Source organism: Papaver somniferum, chromosome 5 (genome assembly GCF_003573695.1).
Source record: "Papaver somniferum cultivar HN1 chromosome 5, ASM357369v1, whole genome shotgun sequence".
Lineage (NCBI taxonomy): Eukaryota > Viridiplantae > Streptophyta > Magnoliopsida > Ranunculales > Papaveraceae > Papaver > Papaver somniferum.
The window spans coordinates 193,464,992-193,471,965 of NC_039362.1; the positions used below are offsets into that span (position 1 = coordinate 193,464,992).

A 6,974-nucleotide genomic window follows, 5' to 3' on the forward strand; every position below is an offset into this window, starting at 1 on the left:
AGACTCTAAAAAAAAATGGTTCAATCTTGTACGAACAGTGTACAAATAAGATTGTTTATGGGTCCTCCCTCCTATTTAAAATAGTAAAATTTTGTGACCTCGTCGAGAATCTTTAGTGCTAAAATAATAATTTGGACAATATAATATTTTAGCACATTTCAAAAAATCCCCCGGTCTCAAATACCATATAAATTAATTAATAGTATTTGATAATAATGAAAAGATGATAATTTTTGGTACGTACTTATCTAAGAGAACATGGCAGAGCAAGAGATTTGGTAGCATAATTAAAGCGTCCGAAGAAAATCTTAGGAAACATGTAACTGGAAAGTGTAGTTACAGAAATCGTTTGATTGTTAGGAAACAAGAGTAATTATTGGTGGAAAAAAGTGTGTGAATATAAGAGCGTGAATTTGATTACTCAAAAATCTAAGACTAAATTTAATCATCGAAAAAATTCATACATGCAACCCAACTGATACGTTGACTGAACAAGAATACACGACTCCTTTCATAGTGTGAATTTCGAATTCCTTCCATAATTTGCGACATGAAATTATGTCACTTTTTATTTTTTGACTAATGAAGTGGCACCGTGTATCGGGATAATATAAAATCTTCCAATAAAAATACATCGTGCGTCATATAGTATAAATCACATGAAGTCAGAATATTCATAATTTGGGAAATGTATCTTTCTTTATTAATTCCAACCATAAAGAATAATATTTTTTATAATCTTGATTTTCTTCTTGATTTTGCTTATTTTCTTCATTAAAAAACATATCTTCAAATATCTTTTCATTGTTAATATCTTGCACATGGTTTTCACACTTCTACACACGTTGTGGCACACTTCTACACACTTCGGGGCATGCTTACCACAATCTCATATCCAAATAATTGACCCAATAATTCTTCATGTTTTCTTTTGGTCCTAGAATATTAAACCGCTTCATTTAATATATTTTACAAGCGGAATTACATATTTTAGTCCGTCGAGCTTTATTTCCCCAAAATACCTACAGATACACAAAACACCATAATAAGTACAAAATTAAATGAGCACTAACAAAATAGATAATTGAGATTAATCATACACAAAAATGTGTTTATCACTGTATTTGTCCATACAAGTTTCTGAATAAAAAAGTTGATGATATACTTGGTACCCTCTCCTTTCCAATTATCATTTCTGAAAATTACAGAAGATGTGAATAGAATATTATACTCGGTACCCTCGCACTTAGTTGACAACTAATATTAGCTCGCACACTTTCACATACTTTACTAATATAGTAAATAGAGATATACAAATATATGAGATATGGTAGGCATATATTTTTGAATATGTAAAAGATATTGATTTCAGGATCTCGCTCTAAATATCAAAGGAAAATACTTAACCATCAAGATGTAAGAGTTCAACATATTTTCAAATCTATGTCGACATCTTATGAACATTCCAAGTTCAGTCCTTATACATCTCGATTTTTACAGCAACCCAGAGATAATAAACATACGGAAAATGTAGAAACATAGTTGAGCTCTGTTAGAATCCGTTCTTACTATTATGGACTGGTTCAGCGTTTCCTTTCAACTATGAAACAATGTTTTGCAAGTAAACTTCCTTAGATTATGTTTATGGTATTAGTTTCAATCATATTCCCAAGGGTTGAATTCATCCATAAATTAAATACACCAAATAATAACAAGTTATCGATTAGTGTAATGGCGATTCACGAAGTTCATAGATAAACTATGTTAGAGAATTTTCTTGGTTGAACCCACCAAGTGTTGGTATGTCAAGGTTGATTGTCATATTTTAGTCTCAAAACTCAATTAAAGTCGCTTGATTAAAATTATTAGAGTCAACTTCGTTTAGGTTAGACTAGAAAGTCTAGGAATGTCGTGACTGTTTGAGGGTAAGAACAGTTTCTGCTGGTCTCAGTAATTTCGTGTGTTGTGGGTGAGAAACTAGTCTTGACCCTAAAAAATGTACTTCAAGGGAGTACTTTAGATTCGAGAGATCAATCTGTACAAATCCGGCCTAAACCAAGAAATGGTCGTTCCAGACTTGCTTCGGTCACAAAGTGAAGGAGAAGGGTTGGTTTTGGGGAGGGAAGCGAAGAGAGTGTTGAGACCAGAGTAGTTGTTTCTGGAAGAGTAGTTGTTTGACTTGTATCATAAAGTGAAAGCTAACAGATGGGAAAGCTAACAAGTGATTTTTGAGTGATCACTAGTGGAAAATAGAAATAATAAGTCTTTAAGAAACAGACTGATAATCGCTAAAAAAGTCTGTTTCTGGAGGGCCCTAAATTTGTAGTCTTAATTCTCAAAAAGACTGCTTCCGGAAGCACTTGAATCTATTAGAAAGCGTCTACCTTGGACAGTCTTTCTGTAGGGCTGACCGAAGCAGACTTTTATATTGAACATCTTTTATAGATAAAAAAGAATGTGATTCAGTTGAATCCAAATTAAGCTGATTCAAATCAAAAAAATAATTTATCAAAGCTAGTTAAGTTGCATTGATAAAAAACTAATTAAATTGATAGTAATATTAAAATTAAATTCTTATTGAAAAGTGCCAACAGTTTACAACTTTAATCATCTAATATACTTTTCCCAAATCTCAAAACTTCATTTACTTAACTTAATATTCTTGTTACAAGCTAACAAACCAGATAATCTACACTAACTTGCAGGCGAAACTTCACTATCTATGCCTTCATCTATTAACAAATTAGCACTAATCAGGTCCATTAAGCACCCAACAAGCTCAGCCTTTGTATTTGTAAGAAATAGGCAACATTCAAGTTGTCCTACTCATCCATGATTACCTGTACATCTCACATGAGAGACAACATAAATCAATCAATTTCACCATTTACATAAATCCTACAAGTCTAAAACAAGAACTTATTCAAATGATTGACAACACACAAATAACAAATCTGAAGTAAACTAAAAAATATTCAAATGAACAAAGCCGAGGAAAGATACCCTGCGAAGAGAAACTAAACTAATCAAACCAAGGAAACTGAAAACAAACATCAAAATCACCAATGAAAATTTCATAACCTAGACATGATTATGATAAACTTAAATGGTCATCAAAAGGGATATACATACAGTTATTAATGTTGCACTTACAGTATTATACATCCAAGGTAAGAGAACAACATGAAGTAACATAACTAAAATGGTAACAAAACACAACAGGAAGGAACTGTGGCTCCTGATGGAGCAGAAGACAGATCCATGCAAAAAAACCACAGATTAGCTGACAATCTGCACTTGAGACGGAAATACTACTCTTTCTTATGCTTGGTTATATAGAACACTTAATCATCTAATGGTACAAAAATCTCTAGCATCTGACCTCCTATGTGAGTAAAGCTACTCTTTCTTATGCTGGAATTGGATGCATAAAATACTTCCAATATGAGTGAGTTATAGAGTAAACTGGAGTGTACAAATAAACAAAATTCATCAAGGCTAGGGTACAATAAATATTTTACTGCAATCATACTTAAACAAACCCTGGGCATGATTCAAGCAACAAAGAGGAAAAAAATAGGCTACAATTATGCATATGCAGTGTGAATGTCAACTAAACAATTGGACGCTATTTTATATTGCTTGAAGACAAAAAGAGTATTCTCACTACGGAAGCATTTACAGAAGAGTACAAGGGTACTTGTTCTAATTATAATTACACTTTACATCTAGTGGCTTATGTTGGCATCTTGCGACAGACAGAAAAATAAGAAAAAATGATGGTTCAACAATTACCTCAAGACTTGCTCCGTGGCGAGTCTCCTAGCATTAACTGTATTTTGCCTTGGTAACCACTTGAATTCACTGTTAGGATCTGCATGCATTAAAGAATGAAAGTAGACAAGCTGCAGACAAGAAGAAAATTAGTTTAGATCATATCTAAAATTAAGAACAAAAACAGCAAGCGGAAGAAATTTATTCATGTAACAGTAAAATAGGTAGAAGCACAGTAGACAAACAATCTGTATAAATGTTCATGTAAATATACCTGCTTATGTTGTTTATTCAATAAGCTCGTAAATAATAGAAGAAAGAAGGTATGCAAATGAAGTAGGAAGAAGACGCATGACAGACCCACTAGCAGAGAATGGCTCAAACCAGCCATGTATGAAGATCCCAAGTCCTGCACCAAAAACCCACCTGTCGTTCGGACCTGAATGTAAAGCATTACAAATTTAACTTAAAGCTCATACAGAAGAATTCTTAATAGCACACTGATAGTTACACAGAGAGGGAGATGTACTTCTCAAACAGAAGTGGAGACAAACACCCGACCGCCACACCCAAGTTAACAATTCGGTAGTTATCAGAAAAAATTCAGCCATAGGCGAAGAAACCCAAGTTCAAGAGTTACATGAACATCAACCAAACTGAAATATTGAGTTACAAATACAAAACCAGTACAATGATAGTACCTTTTAACCTAAAATTGAACTTAAAAGTATAGCAAGAAGAAACAATGATAGTACCTTCTACATGATTGATTGTTGTATATTAGCTATTATAGCTCAGGGTTCTTCCAGATTTTGTACGTTGGCATTTAAAAGCAGCTCTTGGACCTGAATAGGAGGAAAATTAAACTAGTAAGTATAAAAGCATAATATAAACTAGCTAGACAAGTTGGGGAGTTACTCCTGTAACTCCACCTATGTAAGAGCAAGTTAAACTCAAACTTTCTTATTAAAAAAAATGTCTTCCCTGTCCAACTACCATTGAGAAACCGTCTCTTGTGGTACATCTTCCATTCCGATTAGTATGCCAATTCCCTGCACTCCAATGGCAGTAAATCGGATAATATGGGCAACATTCATGGACTTACATCAACAAAAAGACAAGTTTTTGAGTGGTGGTGGTGGTCGGGGCTCAACTATCACTCACCACCACCACCATGAAATTACCCAAAATCAGACGAATCCTTTACTAATTAAACATTATGAATCAAAAAATAAACACAAAAATATCAAATACATTCAATATAAAACCACATGTTCTTACAAAATCCTCTTCTTAAACCACCTGCACTTTCAATTTCCTCTTCTTCTTTGACCACCATATGTTCGTTTATCTGATTTCGATTGTTGTTCTTCAACCTGATTTTTTGTACCACAAAATTAAAATTCACCAACCCAAAATCATAACAGAAAAACAAATAAAATGAAAAAGATAATTATTACCTAATCAATAGTAGTAAGCTCATCCTAATAAACAAATTTTCTCCCGAATTAACAAAAATTTTGGACCAAAAAGAGATGAGATAAGGGAGAGCTGATGAATCATCTTTCTCGACCACAAATAATTTTCCCTCAAATGATTCATCAAAGACCAAAAAAATATCTGCATCATTCAATGACCCGAAAATAGTTGAGAGGATATGAGGATATGGTTATAGTAGCCACAAGAACAGTTGAGACCTCTAGTGAATATGGTTATAAAATTTTACCAGAATCTTAATTCCTTAATGCCGATGCTCCAAGTTGTTGAGCGCCTTTAATGGAGAGATCTGCATAGTAGACGCTCAAACCTTAGGAATTCAGGAGCAAAACAGCTAGATCCAGGGTTAAAAGGGTTTATTTTTGCATTTTATTTCTGCTGATTCGTGGGTTTTGATTCAGGGATGGAGTTAAGATTAAGATTTGACTTGTGAGGGTGAGTTTTGATCTGTGATGTTGAATCTGAGATTCGGTGGTGATAGAGATGAAGAGATGAGATGAGGAAGAGAGAATAGGGGGCGCAGTTATTAGGGAAGAGGCAGATTTGGGATTGAGATAAGAAACCAAATCTCGAACAACATAAACCAGTTTCTACGGAAGCCCACTAGTATAACGACTGTTAAGGGAACTCGATTTTATTTTGATCACAAAACGTCTACCGTAGGAAGCCCAACCCATTAAGAAAGCCATGGGGAAGTTTTTTTTATAAATCGCAAGCAGACTTAAAAAATCCATTTTCCACTAGTGAATGTATGCTCCTGACCAAAACTTGTCGTTTGGTGGAAATAGGTAAGACCTATTTATACAAGTCACAACGAAATGTACCCTGGTCTCGTAAGAATTGGAAACAGTTTAGGTAAATAGAAGGAAACGGTAATGGGTAATGCCTGGAATTGATGTTTCCATAATGAAGGAAACGTTATACCATTACTCCTTGTATTTACTAACCGCCTCATTCTTATGACACTTTCTTGTAACAGGCGTAATGTACGCCGCACGCTGTAAACCTCCAAACCAATACCCTAATGAGCATCCCCAGTTTGTGACATGTGTTGATGTATCGAGTGTTTTCGTGGAAAACATGTAGCATGTTGTTATTGTTTGGAAAGTTGAGCTTAGGAGACTTGCCGGCTCGGTAGTGACCCTCGACGGTCGAGATTTTGCATCTTGAGAGGAAGGGTAGCCGTTGATTATTGCAAACCTTCGTTTGGTATCCAGCGGCATGAAAGCATGGTCGGCATGGCTTTGACGTAGTTAGGTGTGGCCAAGATAGGATTTTGGCATATTTTAGGCGCGACCAAAAACTAGGGTTTTGGCATAGTTTGGGCGCGGCAAAAATTAGGGGTTGGCGTTGGGCCAAAGGCTGCCACGCGTTGGCTGGTGACCTTGGACGACTAAGATCTGCATCTTAGATGGAAGAGCGGCCGTTGATTGTTGCATCCCTTCGTTTTGGCAGCCAGCGGCGTGAAGGAAAGGCTGGCATGGTTTTGGCACAACGACGCGGCTGGCATGGTTGGCATGCCTTGGCGCGGAGATGTGGCTGGAACGGCATGCCATTGGTACATGAGGCATGGTTGGCGTGCCTTGGCGCGGTGATGTGGCTGGCACGGCATGCCATTGGCACATGCGGGATGGTTGGCATGCCTTGGCGCGGAGATGTGGCTGGCACGGCATGCCATTGGCACATGGGGCATGGTTGGCATG

The 6,974-nt window shown here is 35.9% G+C and overlaps 1 long non-coding RNA gene across 3 annotated transcripts; it reads right to left on the bottom strand.

Moving 5' to 3' along the window:
• Positions 1–2,549: 2,549 nt before the first annotated feature.
• On the bottom strand, positions 2,550–6,218 carry LOC113284152. 3 transcript variants are annotated; one of them, XR_003327949.1, is made up of 7 exons: positions 5,501–6,218; positions 5,235–5,394; positions 4,530–5,150; positions 4,304–4,430; positions 4,049–4,213; positions 3,796–3,905; positions 2,550–2,840 (listed from the first exon to the last, which is right to left on the bottom strand). It is a non-coding gene; the product is annotated as an uncharacterized LOC113284152 (long non-coding RNA). The 3 variants fall into 3 exon arrangements; XR_003327948.1 differs by lacking the exon at positions 4,304–4,430 and having other exon boundaries at positions 4,530–4,826; positions 5,056–5,150; positions 5,501–6,210; XR_003327947.1 differs by lacking the exon at positions 4,304–4,430 and having other exon boundaries at positions 5,501–6,214.
• Between the last annotated feature and the right edge of the window lie 756 nt (positions 6,219–6,974).